This window comes from Stenella coeruleoalba (assembly GCF_951394435.1).
Source record: "Stenella coeruleoalba genome assembly, chromosome: 15".
Lineage (NCBI taxonomy): Eukaryota > Metazoa > Chordata > Mammalia > Artiodactyla > Delphinidae > Stenella > Stenella coeruleoalba.
The window spans coordinates 8,500,319-8,526,103 of record NC_137161.1 but is presented as its reverse complement, the minus strand read 5'-3'; the positions used below and the strand labels follow the sequence as shown (position 1 = coordinate 8,526,103).

The following is a 25,785-nucleotide window of genomic DNA, read 5'->3' as shown; positions in this document are numbered from 1 at the left end:
CGTTTACAGGAAACGCCTGCCACCAGAAGTTTTCTGCTAGTTTTCAACCCGCTTTCAATCGTATTTTTGCATCATCAACTCAGCCATATGGAAACAAATAAAACACTCAGCTTAAAAAAAAAAAAATCGTAGAGGGAAGAGATTGCTGACCTGTTCATTTCTACCTTCTCCAGGATGGGTAGAGAGGCAAGAAGAAATGCAGGCTCCCCTCCCCCTCCACGACTGGGCTTCCCGGCTGGGTGGAAACTATCTCATTACCACATTTTCAACAAGCAGACCGGTTTCCTTGTTTAATCAAAGTTAGTTTGTGGTTGTTTGGCAGTCTGCGCTTGCCAGGTTTTTATGGCTATAGAAAATGTGTATTTATTTATTTTGAGATGGCTATGACCATATGACACATGAGCTAGCCTTAGCCAATGATTTATAAGAGCTCTGAAAAGCACTGCCTTTAAACATTTTAATAGAGGCTCTCTCATCCTTTGCAAGTGGAAGTGTAAATTGGTACAGTCCTTTTGTAAACAACTCAGTGAGACAAGTCAAGGGCCTTACAAATGTTCATACATTTAGGTGCAGCAATAACACTCCTGAAATCAATCCCAAGGAAATAACTCTAATCAAGGAAAAGGTGTTATGAACAAAGACATTCATGGCAACAAGACTTAATATAAGGGGAAGAAAAACACACACACACCCTCTCTCTCCACATACATGTGGAAACACACAGAGGAATAGCTAATCATCCAAATTATGCCCCACTTTTGCATGTAGCCATTTTGAAATTAGAAAGTTTTAAAAAAATAATGCCATTGGGAAATAGTTAAAATAGCAAATGGAAAAAAATCAAGATGCAAAATCATATTTTTAATAAACTATGTCTTTTTATTAGTAAGCAAAAAGAGAGCATCTAAGAATATGTAAAACTGTTGAAATTGGTTTTCTTATCGCGGAAATTTTAGTACGGACTGCGCATCATGTGATACCGAGGGCTTATTGTTCATTCGTTTGCTGTGATAATGGCATTTTGAGTTACTAGTAAAAATTGACATATTTTTTAGAGATATATATTGTAGAGTATAGGAGATGAATGGCCTGGTATGTTGGAGTTTATAATATTTAGCAAACTTTAAAAAGGAGAGAATTGAAGCAAATGTGTTTTACATCTTGAAACTGCAGAACTGAGGTTGGGCATGGGGGCTTCACTATTCTCTCTATTCTTATGTTCATTTCAAAATTTCTATTAAAATTTTTTAAATGGTTGTTTTTGATCATGGGATATGCATGACCTTTTTCTACCTCCTATTTTTCTTGAAATATTTTCTCTTATATGCCTGTATTACCTTTGAAATAAAACAAATTAACATTTATTTTACCAAAAAGAAATTTAAGAGTTGACAGTCCCATGAGATGTCTTTATTGCTGTGTAATAGTAATGAATCCTCAGAATGCTCTGATAAGCCTAGGTAGCTTAAAATGTGAGCTCATAAATGGTCCAAATCCTCTCTGTGGGTTGCACCACTGTCTGAGACTATGCTGTAAATATGATCAGCTGATAACAAGGCCAGCTGCAGCAAACCATTTTAAAGATTAGGAACCATTTAAAAACACACACACACATACCACCTCCTGCCTCTTAAGTGTTAAGTGGTGAGATACTCTGGTTTTATTTCCAAAGTTTCATGCAATAATCATGTAAGCAGCAAACAGCGCAGAGATCCACATACCGCCAAGCTGACTCAGAAGGAAGGGTTCCACATTCCTTAATTAGCAGCATCAGAAAAGCACCACTTCCTGCAGTGGAGTTTCCCATTTCGCCAAGCTACTCTTGGCTCAACACACCCCACAAGTTCACGGGGAGGATTTCCATAAAGTCTGGAAACATAGATAGTGTTATTTCATTTATTTTATTTATTTATTTATTTATTTTTATTTTTTATTTTTTGCAGTATGCAGGCCTCTCACTGTTGTGGCCTCTCCCATTGCGGAGCACAGGCTCCGGACGCGCAGGCTCGACGGCCATGGCTCACGGGCCCAGCCGCTCCGCGGCATGTGGGATCTTCCCAGACCGGGGCACGAACCCGTGTCCCCTGCATCGGCAGGCGGACTCTCAACCACTGCGCCACCAGGGAAGCCCTCATTTACTTTATTAATTTACTTTACTGTTTTTTTGTTTTGTTTTATTCGATTATACCATTCTATTAGTCTATTCTGTTGTATTCTAATTTTTTGCAGATTGAAGAGTTTCATGATGATATTATGCATTTCCTTCTTTGTTTCCAGACTTCACAGACACCCTGTAAATATTGAGATCAAAGTTGGGAGCAGAATAGATGAACAATACACCAACTTGAAAATACAGTTCTCTTGGTTATTAATAGTCCAAAGATTCGAAGTACTGGGCCAGAAGTTTCTTTTTTACTACCATTTACTTAAATTAAGTTTCTGGTTTGTATTAAAATTCTCTAGCAGGTCTCTTATAGGGAGCAAGAGTCTGAGGGAGGCTTCCAAACAAGATTACACAGTTTTCCAAGGTGATATATTTGATCATCTTCGAAAAGGCAGGGGCATCACTGTTGCAACCTTAATTGAAATGTCAAATTCTCTGGAAACAGTCTCCTTGTAAATGCTGGACTTAACCATTGTCACCATTATTTGCTTTGAACTTCAGAGGTTTTGAAAAAATGTAAAATAACCCAAATAATTGACAGATAATTGACAGATTTGACAGGCACTTAAAAACTATTTGGAAAACATTATTTTGCAGTTTGAGGGATCCTAAATCTGCTCTATGACACAATATTCCATTTTTCTACTTCAGACTTCTCTTCCTTAATCTATGTCTTTTCAAAGACTCCTTCTTTTAGCCCATCAGGTTGATAGATTTATATTTAGTTTTTAATTAAGTATCTTAGCTGTAAATAAGAAGACGTAAGAAAAGCTCATAGCCTTAGACTACAAGATAAAGCAGGTGTCTGCCTTAGTGGCAAACCTGCCTTCTTATGGGTCTAAGAGGGAGCAAAGAAGGCCTACTTAGGAATTTTATTTCTTCTGAAGACATCCTCTGGCATTTGAGAATGTCTGAGGCTGTTTAGTGGGTAAACTAACCTTTGATTGGGTCTCTTAAGAATGAAAGCCTTTCCTTCTGACCCCAGAGAGTAATGAATTACTTCTAATACTACATGATAAATTATGATGAAAACTATTTTTTTTTAATTCATGTGCTTTAAATAACAATGATGTCAAGTAGAGTTGAGAGCCAAGGGCACTGGATAAAATTAAACAGACTTTGGGCTTTTGCTGTTCTTGGATCATATAAGAGCTACAGTTTGACTCTATCCCTGACTCAGTTTCCCTGCTTATATCACAAGACACTAGGAGGGTGCAGGAAAAGTGCCCCATGACCATGATACTGTCTTTTTTTGGCCATACTATGCAGCACGCGTAACTTCCCCCAACAGGGATCGAACCTGTGCCCCCTGCAGTGGAAGTGCGAAGTCTTAACCACTGGACCACCAAGGAAGTCCAATATTGCCTTTTTGGAGACATCAAGATGTCATAGATATTTCATCTTGAAAATAACCATTTATAAACATAGTAGTTGGACTTCCCTGGTGGCGCAGTGGTTAAGAATCCGCCTGCCAATGCAGGGGGCACGGGTTCGAGCCCTGGTTCAGGAAGATCCCACATGCTGCAGAGCAACTAAGCCCATGCGCCACAACTACTGGGCCTATGCTCTAGAGCCTGCGCGCCACAACTACTGAGCCCTCATGCCACAACTACTGAAGCCTGCGCTCCTAGAGCCCGCGCTGCGTGACAAGAGAAGCCACCGCAATGAGAAGCCCACGCACCGCAACAAAGAGTAGCCCCCGCTCGCCACAACTAGAGAAAAGCCCGCGCACAGCAACGAAGACCCAACGCAGCGAAAGATAAAAATAAATACATAAATCATTTTTTAAAAATAAATAAATAAATAAAATAAACATAGTACTTTGGGGACTTCGCTGGTGATCCAGTGGTTGAGATTCTGCACTTCCAATGCAGGGGACACAGGTTCAATCCCTGGTCGGGGAACTAGGATTCCCGCATGCTGTAAGGCACAGCCAAAAAAAAAACCAAACAAAGAAAACAGTATTTTGTAAGAGAATCCTGAACCCAAGAAGCTGTCTCCTTTCACCCTCAAAGAAATCAAGACTGAAATAGAACTGTTCTCATAAACATTTTAGGGATATTATTTATATCTGAGTTTTTGCTTGTGGAAAAAGATATCTGAATTCACTCTCAAGTTTTGTCTCTTTCCATCTCTGTGTGTGCCCTCCTCTTTACTTCTCCAAGTTATGAAAGATTTTATGTGTTTCTGAGTTTTCAAGTATGCAGCTAAATACTGTAAATTCATCAGAGAAATACTGGAATTTCAACCTGTAATAATTCAAAACTTCTTTGAACAACAGGCACCCACCATTCATGTATATTCTATTGTATTCTGGTCACATAGAATCCAGTGTGACTGGTGCCCACCTGGAGTTGTTCGATGGGCTGAAATAATCTTAGCAAACTTGCAATGGTTTGGGTACAACCACTGCTCCTTGTCATTTAGCTGGGCCTGCTGCTGGTGCCACCATCTGTTAGATAGCGACTCAAGAGACCTCCTGGACTTGTTGATATTTCTTCGCCTTATCGGTGCATCATAAGTTGGAGTATTTCCTTAGTCATAGAGACTGGCCGTTTATTGGGATGTTTGCAGTAGGAACTACAGTTGAAGATAACAAAATTAAACATGAATGTGAAAAAATTATATATTCTTTCTTCTTGAGGGCTTAAGATTGGTTTTGCTATTTTCTGATTCTTACTATTAGTTGTTTTTAGGAGTAGAGATCTGATTTTTTTTTTTTTTTTTACTCTTTCCTATGACGTTTGAATGTTTAAGTTTTTTGAAAATATTTACATTTTCTGACCAGCCAGCATAGTATCTTCTATGGTTCCTAAGATGAAGAAAATAAGAGAAAACTAGAGAGATTTGGCAAGCAAGTACGTAATAATCTGGCAAAGAAATTCTTGAGCGAGAGTATATGGGTTTGAATTTACTGGAACATTTGAAAGCAATTAAAATGTATTTTCCCCCTCAAACTTATTTTTGTCCTTTTTACTTTAAGCACACACAGGCATACAACTGAAAAATAACATTGCAATATAAATGAATCATTAAGCTGATCGAGCCAAGAAGCTACCGCCAGGGATCTTTATAGACTAGTAGATGGAGTGTCTGTAATCCATTCTCAGGCTTTTTGTAGGTGTCAAGACCAACTCTTTAAGAAAAGCTGACCAGATCCTCAATATTCAAGTTGAATTTCTATTTACTGACTGATACAGAATATCCTGCATAGTGTTAAAAATACCAACTTCCAAATAGTTGCTGAAATGTTATCTATATGGTTAAAGTATGCATAATATATGTTGAACAGATGTAAATAGGATACAGTAGAGGCCACAGTAGATGAATCAGAATTATTCAGGATAAGTCCACAGTAAGCAGAAGAATATTGTTATTAGGTCTGTGCACCTGCCATATTTTAATTATAAGAGTTTACACATGTTACAGTATCAGTGAGGAAAGACCAGAGGATACATTCTAGATACAATATAGAATGCTTAAGAGACACTTTTTAATGTTTATGATTAGAAGGACTTACTGTTCACTACAGAAAAATTGAAAACTGAAGAAAACACCCATAAACCCAACACATGACCCTCAGAAACAACCATGGTTCCAACATTGGTATGTTTCCTGGCAGCTTTTTAAAAATGACACAGTACTTGGTTCTATTCTGCTTTTCTTCACCTGATCCTTTACAACGATGATTTTTCTCATGTGTTAAAAACGTTAGCTTCTTAAATCATGCCTTGTTTTCTTTCTCATATAAATATTTATAAAACACAAATGCTGTACACACTCCTCCACCACACCCCTGCCCCCAGCTCCTTTTGGTCTTTCGGTCAGCAGAATGGTGCAGAATATCTCCGAAAAGTGAAACAGAAAAGAAAGAAAAAAGAAAAAGGTTTCACTGACAGCTGAATTAAAACCATAATAGGTAAAGACCATCATACCACTGAAACTCTTTTTTCCCTTTGTATCTTAAGATATTTCAGAGCAAACTATCCAGGAATAAAGACCACAAAAGAGGTATTCACATTGTAAAGGAGAACCAAATTGACAGGGTAATTATCTCCTTTAAAAAATCTTCACCCTGGTCATAGTGGAGACCTCTAGGGAGGGGACCTGGGAAGGGGTGGGGGTGGGGGGAGCATAGTGGGCAGGGGCTAGGCTTTTTCCTCTGTGTCCCCTTTGTACCTCTGGAATTTGATATGAGAGGCAGGTATTAGCATGGTAGAAAAATACGACCGTAGGTTTCTTTTAAAGTCCAATAAAACATATGGCTGCATTGCAATCTTAAGGGACCAAGCTCCTTAAATAAAAGCACACCATCTCTGCTTCTCAGCACCTAAGGTTCTTAACCACTGCTCCCTTTTCTCACTTTCCACTTCGGAATTAAACTTCATTTGGGGAGGGGTGGTGCACAGTAACTACAAATAGGACACCTGTTCCATCCTGTCCGCGAGTAAATTGTCAGAGCAGCCTTGACAACGCCTCCAAAGCTAGATTATCTAATTATATAAAATACAAACACGTAAAGATGGTTATAAAATGAATCTTTAGAGCATTTGTATTTGTTTCTACTCTAAGCGTTTTCAGCATTTCTCCAGCACGTCGGACCTGGAAGACGGTGAATCCCTTCCTGGAAGGCAAACGGATGTCGGATTTGCTGGCGTCCACAGTGTGAGATGCTGTCTGTCGTGGGCGCCTCGCGCCAGCAGGGCATCTGCCTGTGATGTGCTTTCCCTGTTCCCGCCTGCTCCTCCACCGGGGGTATGAGTAATTTAGACAAGTTTTGAAGCTTTAAATCCATTCCCTTCCTGAGTCAGTGTGGACTTTGCCCAGTCTATTTCCTTGAAATACTTCCACCACACAAGGACGAGCAATCGCATGGGAGAGCAGTTTCTTCTGGAGCCCAAAGTGGATCAGATGTGCTCACACGGAGGTACAAAGATGCGCAGTTCGGGCTTCCCTGGTGGCGCGGTGGTTAAGAATCTGCCTGCCAATGCAGGGGACACAGGTTCGATCCCTGGTCCGGGAAGATGCCACATGCAGCGGAGCAACTAAGCCCCTGCGAGCCACAGCGACTGAGCCCACGGGCCTAGAGCCCATGCTCCGCAGCAAGAGAAGCCACCGCATTGAGAAGCCCACGCACCACAACGAAGAGTAGCCCCCGCTCTCCCCAACTAGAGAAAGCCCATGCGCAGTGCAGCAACAAAGACCCAACGCAGCCAAAAATAAAAATTAATTTTAAAAAAATGTACAGTTTGAGCTTTTCTTGCAAAATGAGGACGAGTGATTCCAGCTTAATTCACAGTATTAAACGAGGCAAGATTTGTGATTTGATATATAGCGTGAGAATCCGCTATGGGGCCCCTCTCCTTTTTTGTTTTTTTTCTATTCTATTTCAATGTGAGCCTCTGTCTGGCTTGGAGCGCTAGCCAGGGACACACGTAGTGATGAGCCCACAGCCTGAGCAGGGCAGACTCCTGAGACCAGAGTAGTCACGGAATCAGCCCCGATCTAACACAGACGTGAGTGACAAAAAGTTTGATTGTGTAATTTTCTCGGTAAGATGACCTGAGGCTAGTGTCTTGTTTGCCTTCTACATTCTAGAAAATGTTTCTAATGGGTTTTGGATTCTTCCACACTAAGCATTTTTTTTTCTTTCTTCTGCTTGTTAATGGGGCCTGAACTGTGGTGCCTTATAAGATTGTATTTTGAGAACCTGCGGTGAAAGTTGGGATTTTTCTCTCCCTCCTCTTTTTTTCCCCCACTGCTTTAAAAACAAGATAAGCCTGTATGCAAATAGAGTCCACGGTAACCACAGTAACATTCTCAACCTTATTTATTGAATTGCAGAGTCTTCCTTCGCCGATTAAGCTCTATTTGCATACCTTCAACATTAGAAACATTTATTCCAGTAATGAGTCATTGGAGACATCCTCAGGGTTTATAGCTCTTTAGCTGGATTCTACAGTACTAATGCCGGAAAAATGGGTGTCTTCTCGTTACAACTTCAGGATTTTTTTTGTACAGAAAGAGACAGAAAGAGAGTTTTTTGTTGTTTGGTTTTTTTAATTCTAAAACTGAAATATGCCCAAATGAATTAAAGATAATATTTGAAACATACTTCATTATTTATTTCATACACTAAAGAAATATACTGTATAACCTTCTCATTTTGTATGAGATAAAGAAGTTGCTATTCTCTTCTTGTCTGAATAGAACTAGTCTTGTAAAGGAGAATAATACCTTTATATTTTGAATATTTTTTCCAGCTCGATTGAGGTATAATTGACACATAACATTATGTAAGTTTAAACTGTACGTGTTAATTTGATACATTATATTTTGCATTTTCAAATCAAAAAAAAAAAAGGAAAGAAAGAGAGAAAAAGACAACCTCAATGCTTTTCTCAGAAAGAACAGGAAGCCTGAAGAAGGAAGTATGTGACAGTTTATTTTTCAACAAGTACACGTTATCGAGTGAATGAGATTCCTCTGGAAGCTATAAAAATGAAGATTGGAGGATGGCTGTGTTCAGATAGCCCAAAAGGCTCCTCAATATTTAGAACTATTTTTTTTTGTAGCTAACTTACTAATGAACGTCAATTATTGCACTTTTCCAAAAGGAAACACTGAGTCATTCATGAAATGATCTAAGATTTCGAAACTTGCTTACACCATTTTTTTTTCTCCTCCTTTCCCACCTTGCCAAAAGCAGGCTCAGAAAAGCCAACCAGTAACCGTGGCCTAAATCCAGAGAGCTGGCACCCAATTAGCTCAACACTGCAGTAATTTCGCAAAGGCTCCTGCTGCCTGGAAGGGTTACTGTCCCACCAGAATGGCAGGCTCGGAAGTGCCTCCCCAGCCCGCCTGGGTCCAGCGTGGAGGGGTCTCTGTCCGCCCTGCTCTGGAGGGCCTGTGATTAACACATTCTGGCACAGTCATTATTTGGCCATACCCTGGCCTGTTTCCAAGTTTCACGTGGAACAGCAGATGGGCGTGGGCCCACAGATAGGCAGGCCCGTGTTCCTAGGAGGCATTACATATTTATGGCCAGAGCCCTAAGAATTTGGCCAGAGATGGGGTACAGGATGAGAATGTGTTTGGCGAGGAAATACTAACTTCTCGATCCATTTATCAAGACTGCTTAAGCTTAGGCCATTAACCGGTGTCCAGAAACAGTCAGCAAATGTTCCGAGTCAGGAATAAACTGTGAGCGAGGCGGCTTTAACCTCGGGACAGCTGAGGAAGCGTATTTCTAGGTACCTGTTTTTTTTGTTGTTGTTGTTGTTTTTATAAAATTATTTATTTATTTTTGGCCGCATTGGGTCTTTGTTACTGTGTGCAGGTTTTCTCTAGTTGCGGGGAGAGGGGGCTACTCTTCGTTGCGGTGCGCGGGCTTCTCATTGCGGTGGTTTCTCTTGTTGTGGAGCACGGGCTCTAGGTGCACAGGCTTCAGTAGCTGTGGCACAGTAGCTGCGGGCTCAGTAGTTGTGGTTCGCAGGCTCAGTAGTTGTGGCGCACGGGCTTACTTGCTCCGCGGCATGTGGGATCCTCCCAGACCAGGGCTTGAACCCGGAACCCCTGCATTGGCAGGCGGATTCTCAACCATTGCGCCACCAGGGGAGCCCTAGGTACCTATTTTTAAAAACATGACTTTAGATAAATCTGCAAAGAATTTAACCACCCAGGTTTCTGAACAGGCTCTGGGAAAGCAGCTCATTTCATCTTTACAAACAACTGTAAGTCCATGTAGGTAAGTACTGCAGACAAGGAAATAGTGTTTTGATCCAAACAATACAGAAAAGCTTGGAATTGTGCCTCAGGAACAGCATGTTTGCATTGTACTACTGAAAGGATCTCACAGACACATTATCTTAATATGACTCGGCAAGGGAGAAAGAGGAAGTGTGTGGTCCCATTTCACAGATTAGGAAACCGTGGTTCCGAGAGACCTTGACCTTCCTAAGGTCACAAAGTTAGTCAGTTGCACAGCTCAAACTTAAATCCAGGACTTCTGGCAAAGAGTACTGGCCTTCCCACAGCACACCCTGTCCCTTGTAACCTGAGTCTGCATGTTCCTTCTGTATATCCAGACTCTGTCAGCTCCTGTGCTTGTTGCTTTTACATTAAGCCTGTGCTTTTCAACTCCTAGAATTCCCAAGGGATATTCTTGTTTCTCCTCCCTACTTTGAAGATCCTGGTCCTTTTTCACAAAGGGGGATGAACCTATTTGAGAAGGAAGTGGTCTCCATTCTGGTATTCGTGTAGAATGGCTTCCTCTTTTTCTCCTTGACTTTATTTTGGTCTTATTTTATCCCGACGTCTAAAAAAAATTCCAGATTCTGCACCACATGTGAGGGATTTTTTAAAAACCCGTTCTCATCCACTAAGATGTTATTAATAATCACCGGTAATTTTTAATTTCCTCTGTGTATGTGTGTTTATTTTTCACATTTTTTTAACAGTGATTTTGTTGTTGTTGTTATTTAGGGAAAAAAATTAGTTTTCAAAACTATCTTATCGTTTTTGTGTAACTCACATGTTGTAATTCTCATAATGCATGTTTATTGCTAACACCAGTAGAAAAAACAATTGCAGAGTTTCATGACAAACCATTAAATAGTTGTTTGGGTATCACTTATTTCGAATATGCCCGGTAAGCACTGGTTAAAAATTGATGGTTCAGGAGCAATCTTTCTCAAGTGATTTTTGTAAAATACCTAGAAGACCTTGAACATTCTGTTACAGAGTTTTACAATCACCGGGAGAAGGACGAGGGTGGTGTTCCTGAGGAATATTGCTTTATTACTCAGCTAAAAAGTCCCTTTGGCTCTAAAAGTCCCTCCTCCCTGGTGCCACAGGCTGGGAGAAATCAGCATTTTCTCTTCTTCACTGGCATTTTTACTATGCAGAAGAGCTGTCTTCTGTGAAGGATTCCATTTTCAAAATAGATAAAAGAAAACTTTGTTCTTTCAGTAAATGACTTTCCCCCAGTGGCTCCAGCCCCCTCCCTCCTGAGCAGACTCTTATTTGCTGAGCTGTAGCCGTTGGGGGGAGGGGGGTTATCACCAACGCACAACGCAATAATGGCAAACATTTTTATATCTTGCTCACCACGTCTCAAAGTGCTATTCTAAGCGTTTTATATCTCTTAACTCAGTGAATCCTCACTACAGCTCTGTAGGGCAGATGCCATTTTACAGAGGAGGAAAAAGGCACAGAAATGTTAACTCACCTGCCCGAGATTGCACAGCTAGGCGCCATGCTCAGACCCATTATTCTTTGCTGCCTCCAGACATTAACGCAGCCTGCAAACCTTCAATGAAGCTAGCTCATTGACCTTTGTCCCAGAGGCAGATTTTTTTCCTAAAGTCACAGGAGTGTAGGTGAAAGTCGGGGGAAATCTCACTGCAGAGACTCGAATTCAATAGACAGCTGGGACCCACTGAGAAAGAGAAGGGGTGTGGCACTGATCTGCAGCAACACTTTATTTCTATCCGTTAATATTTCCTCTAAACCCTTGAGTCAAATCATTTGCTGCAGCACCAACAAAGTGTGGTTCCCTAGCTAAGTCAGTTCAGCTAGAAAATAAGACATATCTTTAAGAGTAAGCGCTAGATACCTTAGCTTTGAACCAGCAGATGCATTTCAATTCATTTTAAATGCTTATAAAACAAACCATAAAATGTTAAAACATGGAGGATTTTATTCACTAGCTGAAGGACTCTACTATCTTAAAAAAAACAAAACAAAACAAAAACAGTATCAACAAGCAAACTAGAAACAAACCAAAAAGAAAAAACAAATACAACCAAGCAAACAACAAATTTGATCTGGCCATGATGTTTGGGAAAATATATATTTTGCTTAATTATATTTTCTAGTTACTCGGATGTCCACAAATAAAAGTTTTCTTTCAGCTTTTATATATTTTAAATACATATTAGAAATATATGTACATAAATATTTCTTGTACAGTTTTAAATATACAAGAAATATTCTTCAATCTTTAAACATGTAATATGGGAAATATGTCATGTTTTATGAAACAAGTTTGGATATCAATAAAATAAACCACAAGTAGAAAACAAGTATCATTTTTCTTGGATAACTCACAATTCTTCAAAGCCCTCATTCTGAACTGCCTTATCACTCATGATGAAATAGAAGGCATCTTAAGTCAAGTTTTACCTACATGGACTTTACAGCATTTGCTGGAACCTTCTTTTTTTGGACCAAATTCCTAATATCAGTCCTGTTCTCATGATTTATCTCTTCCTCCTTCTAAAGGGGAAGTGAGAAAATAAAAGGCCTCTGTTTTTATACACACACACACACACACACACACACACACCATTTTTTTTTTTTTGGCTGCACTGCATGGACATGTGGGATCTTAGTTCCCTGACCAGGGAGGGAACCCGCACCCCCTGCATTGGAAGGGCAATGGACCGCCAGGGAAGTCCGACACACACATGTTTTTAAATGCAACACTCACTCTATGGATACTGCAATGCAATTTTAACAAGAGGAAGAAAAGCTATCCTTGGGACATGACTGAAATATACAGAACTTATACGGGTCATTAAAACTTGTCATTATTATCAAGTTGCTAACCACTAAAGAACACATACAAATGCTCTGACAAGTATAATTTAATTAAGCTCTTCATTCTGTGGATAATGAAAAGACCTGAAGGCTCTCATCTTAAAGTGAACTCAATGTAAACCCCACGAGAGAAAGTTGAAATGATTTCATCGTATGAAAGAGTTCAGTAAACTTTTAAGTTCTTACTGCATGTAAGAAAGTTACACTGCTAGGGCTTCTCTGGTGGCACAGTGGTTGAGAGTCTGCCTGCTAATGCAGGGGACACGGGTTCGAGCCCTGGTCTGGGAAGATCCCACGTGCCGCGGAGCAACTAGGCCCGTGAGCCGTGGCTGCTGAGCCTGTCCGTTCGGAGCCTGTGCTCCACAACAAGAGAGGCCGCGATGGTGAGAGGCCTGCGCACCGCGATCAAGAGTGGCCCCCGTTTGCCACAGCTGGAGGAAGCCCTCGCATAGAAATGAAGACCCAACACAGCCAAAAATAAATAAATAAATAAACAGAAAAGAAAGTTACACTGCTAAAGCCAAACACCGTGAATGCAAAAGGCTATGCCAATCCCTTCTCTATAAAGTAGCCTTCTTTCTCTCCACCTTAGACAGGATGTTTTCCATTCACCCAAACCTCAACTAAAAGAAAATACAGTAAGCAAACGCAGCCAAATGAATCACCGATGTAAGATCCATGGATTTCTTATGTCTTTGGCATTATGAATCTCAAATTCAAATAGATAAAAAGAGAGATTTATGGGACGTCCCTGGCAGTCCAGTGGTTAAGACTCGGTGCTCCCAATGCAGGGGGCACCAGTTAGATCCCTGCTTGGGGAACTAAGGTCCTGCATGCCACAAGATGCGGCCCCCCCAAAAAAAAAAAAAGACTTTTATGAAATGACTAATCTGGGTAAAATCATGGAAGTGTGCAATATATGAAAAATTTGCACCCGTGGACAACCATTCAACAACATACATCTACTGCAGACCTACTCTACAAGGCAATATTTTAGGGAAAAGGGGTACACTGATATATAACATACACAGGTCCTTGAAAATATAGTTACTTTCCTACGACCATGACAAAATGGGAGGCTTGTGACATACGTCCAGGTACATTTCTTTTTTTTCTTCCCCTTATTCACTGAAAACTTATTGAGCACCTACTATGTGCCTGGATCCATGCTGGTGCAGAACTGCACACACACAAAATGGTCCTAACTGGAGTCAAAGTTTTAGCCAGGTAAACCGACATTAAACAGTGAATTCTAGTGGATCTCAGCCATTTGTAAGCATTAGAACGATCAGAGGCTTGATTAAAAATGCAGGGTGGGGCTTCCCTGGTGGCACAGTGGTTGAGAGTCCGCCTGCCGATGCAGGGGACACGGGTTCGTGCCCCGGTCCGGGAAGATCCCACATGCCGCGGAGCGGCTGGGCCCGTGAGCCATGGCCGCTGAGCCTGCGCTCCGCAACGGGAGAGGCCACAGCAGTGAGAGGCCCGCATACCGCAAAAAAAAAAAAAAAAAAAATGCAGGGTGGCCTTGGCCCCTTGGCCAGTCCTTCCCTGGGACACTAGAAGTCTCACACTCTGAGTGTCACTCCAGGGGATTCAGATATAGATGTTCTTTGTTTTGTTTTTGTTTGTTTGTTTTTTGGCTGCACGGCTTGGCTTGCGGATCTTAGTTCCCCAACCAGGGCCCCCAGCAGTAGAAGCATGGAGCCCTAACCACTGGACCGCCAGGGAATTCCCCAGATGTAGGTGTTCTTCATCTGCACCTTGCAGAAACTATCTAACAGCAGTTGGAATACGTGCTCAGTAGAAAAATTACACGAAGGCCACGAAGGCCAGCTTCTCTATGTGGAAGAGGGGGTACAGTACCCGGGACCCATGTTGCTTTTAGGAGCCCACAAAAATGTTTTTATTTTCACTTCTTTGAAAGCCAGAAGAAAAAATGAATATAAAATCATGAATATATCATAATAAATCCAGCCTGGATTATATTCATCTTTATTCATTTATGTATTTGCAGTTGCAAAATACAATCTTTAATATCCTTTTATGGAGGAAGTGGCCCACAAAGACAAAAATACCCTGGGCTCAGAACAGCCATGATTTGGCCCTGGCACTATGGGAATATATATATACACAGAAGGGACCTGGCCCTGGAGGTGGTGAAAGTTGGTTAAGGCTTCCAGGTAGAAGGGACAGTTGAGTTGAGACCTGTAGGGTAAGTAGAAATCAACTATATTAAAAGCAGTGTAGGGAGGAATAAGCAGGGAGAAGAAGTTAGAAAAGGGAAGAGATTCTAAGCAAAGGGATCAGAATATGCAAAGGCCTTGGGGTAGGAATGAGCATGAAAATGTGAGGAACTAAAAGATGACAATAGGGTTAGAAAAATTCTGGCATGGGGAAGAATAGTGTGAACTGAGGCGGGGCCAGTGAATGCTGGGCTTACAGACAACAAAGGAAAACATGGGTCTGTTCCTCCCACCCCCTGCCCCACCCTTTGCCTGATTCCTAGTTTGCATTCAAGAGGAGATAAACCTTTCAGATACATTGATTTTTGTCTTATCGATTTGCAAAGTGTACATGAGTACCTACTTTTAATTATTATATTTTTAATGCTAATAAGCATCTAGATTTTTGTTTGTTAGGGATTGGGGGTACCTCTGAAAAAGGGAGAAGAAAACATTCACATCTTCTGCATATAGAATGAACCAAGTTCTTTGACTTCCAGAAGTTTCCTTGGTTTCCCTGATGCTGAGATTTGATAGCTAGGCAGGATAGCCAAGTTGTCATTACTAGCGCTACAATTTGGAAAGCTCTCAAAAGCTTTCTGTCAGATTCTAAGAATATTCGAGAAGATTTTAGTTTCAAAATACTGACTCTGTTCTGGCAACTGAGAGGAGAGGGGAGAAGTAAAACTGTGAATACTGTGATTTTCGTCTCTCATCCCACTCCATGCTTGCAGCACAAGGCACATGATATTGACAGTCACATCATGTCACGCAGGGGCCTCTTGTAACCATTCTCCTCTCATAAAAGGGAGGGATCCGAAGGGGGCGACCCTATTCAGCATCCACCAGATGGTGAGGTGTGGAAATGCTGGTCTAATATTGATAAATATTCCACTTTTCCAAAAGGAACCAGATACCTGAGTTTTTATGTGAAGTCTCTCAACTTTGTAAATACCACACACCAGGACTTCCCTGGTGGCGCAGTGGTTAAGAATCCACCTGCCAGTGCAGAGGACACGGTTTCAAGCCCTGGTCTGGGAAGACCCCACATGCCACGGAGCAACGAAGCCTATGCGCCACAACTACTGAGCCTGTGCTCTAGAGCCCGCAAGCCACAACTACTAAGGCTGCGTGCCACAACTACTGAAGCCCGTGTGCCTAGAGCCCGTGCTCTGCAACAAGAAAGGCCACCGCAATGAGAAGTCCGCACACCCCAGTGAAGAATGGTCCCCACCTGCTACAGCTAGAAAAAGCCTGCGCACAGCAAAGAAGACCCAATGCAGCCAAAAATAAATAAATTTTAAATAAATAAATAAATACCACACACCAGCCAAAATGCATCTGTGGCCACATTCAGCCTGTGAGCCTCAAATTCAGGGTCACTGCTGTGGCTTTACACAACTCCAGGGGGCACCATTCATAGAGCAGTGCCTTGGAGTTGTGCAACATGGCAGCCTTGCCTCCAAAACACAGCTTACTCATTTTTCACAGCTTCTAGAATTTAGGCCCCAGGTCTGCTCCATTCTCAGCCTGAATGGTGTTTGACCAACAGCAAGCACTCGATAAACATTTGTTGAATGAATCAAGATCTTGTCTTCTTTACAAAAATTTGCCAGCTGACTCTAGCCCTTTCTCTCCTTCTGAAAGCTTCCTAATCAACACCATCTGTCCGTCCTATCTCCCAACTTATAGGCTGTCTGACCTTGGACAACTTACTTAACCTCTCTGGGCTTCTGTTTTCTCAACTGTAAATGGGAATGATAAAACCTCTCAATCTTGTTGTGAGGACTAAATTAGCTAATATATGTAACGTGCTTAGAACAACGTCTGGCACATAATCAGTGCTCAATATACGCTAACTAGTAATTATTATTTAATCATATCTTAATCATCTTATATTTTGTGTATCTTTCTCTCAATTAAATTGAATCTACAGCTTTTAACTTGTTTCTCTCACAGCAATTAACATGATACAACCTATGGAGTAAATACTCAATATTAGGGAACTGAAAAAATAAAATTTAGCAACTATATTAATTAGGATCAGAATTAGTGGTGCATAACAGAAAAAGACAAGAGTTTGTTTCTGCTTCATGAAAAGTAAATTTTGAGGTAGTCTAGGGCTGTGTGGCACTCCATCATGTCAGGAATTGGGCTCTTTCATGTAGCTTCTGACTACCATGAAGCTACCATGTAGCTTCAAGATCTACCATGTCTGCTCAAGCTCCAGCCATCAGACCACATTCCAACAAGCAGAAAAGGAGACATGCCTCTTTAAAGACACTTCCAGGAAGTCATGTATACCACTTCCCCTTAAAAACCATTGGTCAGAATGCAGTCACACAACTACCCTCAGGTGTAAAGGAGGCTGGGAAACATACTCTTTTATCTGGGTGACCACGTGCCAACTAAAAGTTGGAGATTTTACTGCTGAGGGAGAAGGGGATACAGATATGAAGGCAACTAGGGTCTCTGTCCTGCCAATTCTGTTTGATATGTGAATACCACAAAGAATGGGAGTGATTCCAGGCCCCTTGAAGGAAGCTGGTAACATGGACTTAGCTGTGATTTTTGTAAAAAGCACTGCTTTAGCTTCTACTTAAAACTCCAAAAATAATAATTTTAGAATGGATGGCTTTTCATTTATAAATGTCAGTGTTCACTTAAAGTGGAATTCCCTAAGGAAGAAAGACATACACATACTACTGGTTGATTAAGCGGTTTTTACAAAAGTTTTCTTATTATGGACAATTTCAAGGAAATACCAAAGTAGAGAAAAGAGAATGATGCCCTCCATCTACCCATTATACAGCTTCCAACTCAGGAACTTCTTGTATCATCTACACATCACTCCCTCAGTCATGTTATGGTGATGAAAATTCTAGATATCATATAATTTCATCTATTGATATTTTAGTATCTCTAAAAAACAAGGACTTCCTTAAAAAGCACAACTGCAATAACATTATCATGCCTTACACAATTAGCAATGTCTTTTAATGTCACCAAAGATGCCTGTCAGCGTTGTAGTGGTGTCATAGATTTCTTTTCTTGAAAGTTCATTCCTTTGACAAAGAATCCAAGCTAAGTCTTTGCAATGCAGTTGGCTGACATGCCTTTCAGTCCCTTTCAATCTATAGCTGCACAGCTCAGCACAGTAGCCACCAGCCACGTGTGGCTATTTAAATTAAAATTAAAAATTCAGTCCTTTGGCCATGCAAGCCATGTTTCAAGTGTGTAATAGCCACATGTGGCTAGTGCCTACCAGTGCAGATACAGAACATTTCCATCATCACAGAAAGTTCTGTTGGATAGCACTGCTCTGTAGAATGCTCCTGACCCATTTTCCCCCCTGCAATTTATTTGTTGAAGAAACTGGGGTGTTTGTTCTGTAGGTATCCCCACAGTTTAAACTCTGCTGATTCCAACCCTCATGTCATTTAACATGTTTCTTTGTTCTCTGAACTCCCCGTAAGCCAGGAGTTAGACTTAGAACCTTGATCAGATTCAGGGTTGATTCTTTGGTGCCGTTTAAGAGGACAGACAACCCAATTCTCGGTATTGTGTTAAAAAGCACACAGAGAGATCAAAATCTGGAAGGATGTTCACCAGAAAATCTTACCAGTAGTTAGTTTGGGGCAGTAGAATGACCTTATTTCCTGCCTTCTTTTTACTCATCTATATTTCATTATTTATTCCCCCATGAGGACGCCTTTCTCACACAAAGTAAATAATAGCTGCTGTTTATTGCAAACAGTGTGCCAAGCACCGTGCTGACCGATTCACTTACATAAGCTCATGGAATCCTCGTGACAATTTCATGAGGTAATTATGATCCCCGTGTTGCAGTAAACACTCAGGAAGTTTAAGTAACTCATCCAAGGTCATTTGGTCAGTATTTGGTGGAGTCTGGATTTAATCTCTCAAGTGGTGAGTGTAGCGTGTGGCCCGAGAGACTCAATTTCTGGAAAACTCTGTCAGTTTATTCTAAGGCAGACCCAGGTCTGGGAACCAAAGTCCATCCCTGCCCACTGCCCTGCATCATCGTCCACAAACATCTGGTCTCCCCCGCCAAACCCTACCCTCAGCTGGAAGGTATTCCACATCTGGCCCAGGGGAAGCCTGCAGCCCGATGCCTGCGCAGAGCCTGTGCTTAACAAATGCAGCCTTGCTCCCTCTGCTCCTGGAGATGAGGCTTGAGAGCCCAAACCGCCCACTTCCCTGCAGTCTTTGCTGCCAGTGGCCACTCACTCAGCAAACGGCTTCATGCTGAGCTCCCTGTACATGCCAGGGATGTTAGGGACGTCGGGACACATCAGTGCACAAAACAAAGACCCCTGTCCTCATAGAGCTTATGGATGGAAGTTTGGGAGGAGAGATTAAAAAATAATAAACAAGATAGTAAGTTAAATATAGAGAAAGTCAGATGGTGATAAGCTAGTAAGAGAGAAGGGTATGAAAAAAAGGGAGAGAGGGAGGGAGGGAGAGAGAGAGAGAGCGCGCGCACGCGCGAGAGGGTGTGTGTGTGTGTGTGTGTGTGCGCGCGCTCATATCATTTTGGGGAGGATGGCCAGGGAAGTAATCTCTAAGGCAGGGGTCAATGCACCATGAACTGAGGGCCAAATCCAGCCCACTGCCTGTTTTTGTACAGCTGTGAGCTAAGAACGGCTCTTCCATTTTTAACTTGTTGGAATAAAAATCAAAAGAAAAACAACATTTGGGAACACACGAAAATCATAGGAAATTCCATTTCAGTGTCCATAAATAAAGTTTTATTGGCTCACAGCTCTGCTCGTTTGTTTATTGTGTATGGCTGCTGCTGGATGACAAAGGGTTGAGTATTGCCAAAGAGCCCATGTGGCCCACAGGGCCCAAATACTGACTCTCTGGCTTTTTACAGAAAAGGAGAAAGACCTGAAGCAGGTGAAGGAGCAACATTTTTCCCTCACATATTTTTCTGAAGGAATAGCCAAGTAGATGCCACAGCACATGCAAAGGCCCTGAGGTAGTGTCATGGCTGATGTGCTCTTGGCAGGACAAGGGACTCATTGTGACTGGAGCAGAGTGGATGAGGTCAGAAAGCATGGGTCCACATCACGTGCAGTCCACCGTAAGGACTGTCTCCAGGCCTGAGCGATATGGGAGCTACGGCAGTTCTGTGGTGAGGGGTGATATGGTCTGCTGTATTTTAACAGATTTCCCTATTTTAAGAATAAAGTGGAATGGGGTGGGGCAAGAATGGAAACAGTGAAAACAGTTACGAGGTCGTTCTAATAACCCACGAAAGAGATGATGAGGGGCTGAACCAAGGAAGCGAGAGAACTGCTGAGATTTATCTAGTGGGTCCTTAATAAGTTTTGGAGGTAGAGTCGACAGGATTTGCTCTGGGTTAGAAACAGTAGCTGAGTGAAAGGAGCAGTCAGGGATAACGCTCGGGTTTTTGGCCTGAGCCAACAGAAGCCTGGAATTTTCTTTAACAGAGCTGGGTGAGACTGTGGGAGAAGTAGGTTGAGTGGGGAAAGATGAAGGGCTCCACTTGGGTGATGCTAAATTTGAGATGGTTTTGTTCGTTTGTATCTTGTATTTATTTATTTACTTACTGGCCTCATCTCTTGTCTTGCAGGATCTTAGTTCCCGGACCAGGGATCAAACCCAGGCCCTCGGCAGTGAAATCGCAGAGTCCTAACCACTGGACCGCCAGGGAACTCCCTGAGATGGTTTTAGACATTCAAGGGGAGTTGTCAAGCAAAGAGCTGGATCTGGGAGGCGGGAGGCAGGGGGAAGGCTCGGGTTCGAGATACCTATTTGGGTGTCATCATGGTATGGATACAGTGAGATCTGGATGAGATCACTGAGGCAACGGGGAAAGACAGAAGAGATAAAATAGAACTTGCTGGATGCCCCCCATCCCCACCCCACAGACAGCCTCCCCCGTGGGCTCTCATGTTTTTCATAATAAAATCCTAAGTTCCTATAGTGTCAATCAAACCTTTCTGACTGCTACTCCTATCAGCTTTCTCCTCCTCCTGTCCTATCAGCTCTAACTGCATCGATCTTCTAGGCCTCCTATCTGCTCCCCCTTGTGCCTGGAACACTCTATTTGCAGACTTTTGCATGCTTGCTAGCCCACTTCATTTACAGCTGCCATTAAATACCAGCTCTGCACAGGAACCTTCCCTGACTCACCTAACCAAATAGCTCCCTACTCATCACCCCACCACCCTGTCTTGTCTTTCTGTCTGTAAATTCCTATATTCAGTATTTGTCTTCTCCTATGAGACTGTAAGCTCCCTGAGGGCAGGAACTGCATCTTGTCCTTGGGCAGAGCTTGACACATGGTAGGCACTCAAACATTTGTTGAATACTAAATAAAGGAATGGATAAGGAATGATAATTTCTACCTTTTATATTCTGCATACTCTACCCAAACACCCAGCAATATACCACGTAATCTTTCAGTTTAGAAGTCAAGCTCGACACTCGACATGCACGCAGTAACAGAAGGGGTTGGGAGCAAGATGCCACATCTTCAGGAGACGGGCAGGAAACAATCTTGTGTTTGAGCAGCTTAATATATAAGATAATCAGTATGTGCAGATATAAAATAAGGTGAGTTCAGGGGAGGGGCAGGACCCCTTTCCAGCTCCTTGTTTGTTTGTTCTACTATCTCGGGGAAAGGGGCTTCCTCTTGGGTACCTGGCAAGGTAGGAGTTGGTATTTTGGTATTTTCCTGCATGGGCAAAAACACCAACACCAGGAAAGGAGATTTTCCAGGGAAATGCAAGTTGCAGCCAAACAAAATGACTTTCTGTGGGTCTCTCCCAAAAAGGAGAATCAGCTCTCTTCTATGACCCTTGGAGAAGGAAAAAAAGAGAAAAAATAGCAGTTACGTTTAAAGTACAAAATTTAGAAGGCTGCTTGCTGGAACAGAAAGGGGGATTTTTATGGCAGTGAAACTGTTCGTATGGTGCTGTGATAGTGGATACAGGTCACTATGCATTTTTCAAAATGCATAGAACTGCACAACATAAAGAATGAACCTTAATGTAAGCAATGGACTTCAGTTAATAATCAGATATCAATATTGGTTCATCAATTGTACCAAATGTAGCACCCTAAGGCAAGATGTTAATGATAGGGAAATTGTATGGGGGATAGGAGGAGAGTATACGGAAACTTTCTGTTCTATCAGTTCAGTTTTTCTGTATACTTACAACTACTCTGAAAAATAGTCTATTAATTGAAAAATTATAACAAAAGCTTAAAAGGCACACTTTTTTTTTTTTTTTTTTTTTTTGCAGTACGCGGGCCTCTCACTGTTGTGGCCTCTCCCGTTGCAGAGCACAGGCTCCGGACACGCAGGCTCAGCGGCCATGGCTCACGGGCCCAGCCGCTCCGCGGCACGTGGGATCCTCCCGGACCGGGGCACGAACCCGTGTCCCCTGCATCGGCAGGCGGACTCCCAACCACTGCGCCACCAGGGAAGCCCCAAAAGGCACACTTTTAATGAGTGCAAAACTTGTGAAGATAACTTTTCATTTCATTACCGTATAAATGGGAAAGAGAAACATTTTTAAGCGTTCGTATCTCTTAAGATAGTGAAGTGGAAAACAATGCCAGCCACTAGTCATTAACTTGGAATCTGTCCACTGTCGTTGAATTTGAACAGTGTGTGTGTGATTTTGCTGTTGTTGTTGCTTTTAAATGTCAGTATTTTGTCATCCAAAGAAAGCCCTCAGAGCTCTGTGACTCTTAAAAGACAATATGAAATGTTTCAACAACTGACAAACCTCAGACTTCCTGTATTTCTGTAACTTGTAGTTTTCCCTTCCTTCTTCTTTTAATTTGTTAATGATCTCTCAGGCTCTCCCTGTCACACATCCCTAAATAGATCACTAGATCAAAGGTGAAGCTTTGTGAAGTAATCAGTGTAATTTCACCCAGGTAGCAAGCTATTAAAAACAGACCTACAGGGGTTTTCAAGGACAACCAAGGTATTGATTTGGCAACCAAAAACTCCTGTAGTGCAAGCAGTAATAGACAAGGACCAGTGTTTTCACACCATCCCTATTCCTGACTCACTCTGTCCCCAGTGAAATCCTGCAGACACAGCAAAGGAAAACATACCCAGCACCGCCCCGGTTCCTGACTTCAGAAAGGAATGTCACTGCTATAAATTAGACAAGGAAAAAGAAACCTCTTTTCTTTGACAAGCTTTTTTTTTTTTTTTTGAGATTTGTTTTCCCATACATAATTTCTCCCAGTCATTACACCTTTATGTGGATTTGTTTTTTTTTAAAGAACGTTTATTTCTTGCTATATTTAAAATAGATAACCAACAAGGACCTACTATATAGCACAGGGAGCTCTGCTCAATATTCTGCAATAAGCTAAATGGGAAAAGAATTTGAAAGAGAATAGATACATGTATATGTATAACTGAATCACTTTGCTGTACACCTGAAACTAACACAACATTGTTAATCAACTACACTCCAATATAAAATAAAAATTTAAAAAAAAAAGAAAAAGAGAAAAAGAAAGAACATATTTCTTTTGTAATCTGTTTTGCATTTCTGGAACGAGAAACTTTTCTGCTCCTATGTGTTAAAATCTAGTGAAGGTGCTAGTGTGATAGATCACCCTGAGCCTTGGAAGGAAATGATTCACCACAATACTGGAACCGAAAGTGTTCTAACACCCGGGAAGAAGGCAGGTCATTAAGCAAGCTCAGCTCTGCCTTCAGATGTTCCTACTCGCAGCTCGGCCTCCTCCCAGCAGCTCTGTTCCCTTTCTCTTTTTCCTCTGTCCAACTACAAATAATTGATCCTGGGAACTCATCCTCATATTTAATTTTTAAAAGAAACCTGCAAATTTATGATTTTTCATCATCCTCATCTGTCCATCTCCTTCCAAATGGTCCTTCCCAGGCTGCTGTCTTCTCGTTCTGCACTGAAACTTTTTGCACTTAAAATGTGCTTGCACTTAAATTTGTTGCATAAATGAATGGATAAAATCCAAAATGTTCAGAATAAATCCAAAACTGTTAAAATAAAATAAAATATACCTTAAAATTTTAATGAAATAAATTTTTAAACAAAAAACATCGCATTAAAGCAATGTGTGGGAGAGGTGAACACGGAACACACGAATTACCTACAAAAAGATGCCAAACAATGAAAATAAGACAAAGGGGAATGTAAAAAATGTAAAGTATGTATTTTATTTCCCTCTCAACATTTTGGTGAAGGCCGATGATGGACAGACCCAGAAGTTCATCATTCTTTACGAAAAGTGATGTGAACTATTTCTCATCTTCCTTTATTAGGTTACACTTCAAAATTGAAAATTGGTCATTATTAATGGAAAACTATCTGAACATTTTACACACTGAGATTCAAGTTGCTACTTTTATGCCACATATTCTGCACGGAAGCAACCAGATTTGATCCATGTGGTTTTTTGGGAGTTTAAAATTTTTTTAATTGAAGTATAGTTTATTTACAGTGTTTCAGGTGTACAGCAAAGGGGTTCAGATTGTTTTCCATTATAGGTTATTATAAGATACTGAACACAGTTCCCTGTGCTATACAGTAGGTCCTTGTTGTTTATCTATTTTATATATAGTAGTGTGTATCTGTTAATCCCAAATTCCTAATTTATCCCTCCTCCCCACTTTCCCCTGTGGTAACCGTAAGTTTGTTTTCTATGTCTGTGAGTCTATTTCTGTTTTGTAAATAAGTTCATTTGTATCATTTTTTTAAATTTTAGATTCCAGATATAAGTCATATCATATGATATTTGTCTTTGTCTGACTTACTTAGTATGATAATCTCTAGTTCCAACCATGTTGCTGCTAATGGCAGTATGTCATTCTTTTTGATCCACATGTTTTGAACAAATACGCTACAACTAGGCAGGGCCACAGTATGACTTTCGTGGGTTCCTTCCTCCATAAAAAAATAAAATAAATTAGGGACTTCCCTGATGGTCCACTGGTTAAGACTCCGAGCTTCCACTGCAAGGGGCACGGGTTTGATCCCTGGTTGGGGAACCAAGATCCTGCACGCCGCGTGGCGTGGCCAATAAAAATAAAAATTATATTTTATGACTGCTTTGATATAAAAATAAACACATTAATATTAAATATTAAAACATTTTCTTCAACCTAAAAGGTCACTTGTTTCTTCTGATTTTAAAAGACATTAAAACTTTCTTCATGGGCCTAGTGTCTAGTGAAGAAGTCTGCTCTGGAGGAAGGTCACTTTATAGAAACACAGATTAAATAATCATAAAATCCAATGACAGATGACAGATAGTTTTTAATATTAATAAAAACAAAACCTCGGACTTCCCTGGTGGCACAGTGGTTAAGAATCCACCTGCCAATGCAGGGGACACGGGTTCGAGCTCTGGTCCGGGAAGATCCCACATGCCACGGAGCAACTAAGCCCGTGCGCCACAACTACTGAGCCTGCGCTCTAGAGCCCATGAGCCACAACTACTGAGCCCGCGCATCTAGAGCCCATGCTCCGCAACAAGAGAAGCCACGGCAATGAGAAGCCCGTGCACCGCAACGAAGAGTAAGAATAGCCCTTGCTCACCACAACTAGAGAAAGCCCACGCGCAGCAACTAAGACTGATGCAGCCAAAAATAAATAAGTAAATAAATAAATTTATAAAATGGGACAGCCTGGTTAAAAACAAAAAATCTGTCAGTGATTTGTCACAATTATGAAAAATATTTGTACTCATTGAAAAAAAAACCTTCAGTACAAAATAAAAATCAACTGAGTA

General features: G+C 41.3%; 1 protein-coding gene across 13 annotated transcripts in view; it reads right to left on the bottom strand.

Moving 5' to 3' along the window:
• ZNF217 (zinc finger protein 217) overlaps window positions 1-25,785 on the bottom strand; it is a 198,779-nt gene that overhangs the window by 40,651 nt on the left and 132,343 nt on the right. For 3 of the 13 annotated variants that reach the window (XM_079946460.1, XM_079946458.1, XM_079946448.1), the window contains one exon: window positions 3,986-4,084. The exons of 8 other annotated variants lie outside the window; for them this stretch is intronic. The gene's annotated coding sequence lies outside the window, so the exon portion shown is untranslated. Of the gene's footprint in view, window positions 1-3,985; window positions 4,085-11,393; window positions 11,476-21,684; window positions 21,814-25,785 lie in introns of those variants that run through there. 2 more of the 13 variants (XM_079946461.1, XM_079946451.1) reach the window with 2 other exon arrangements.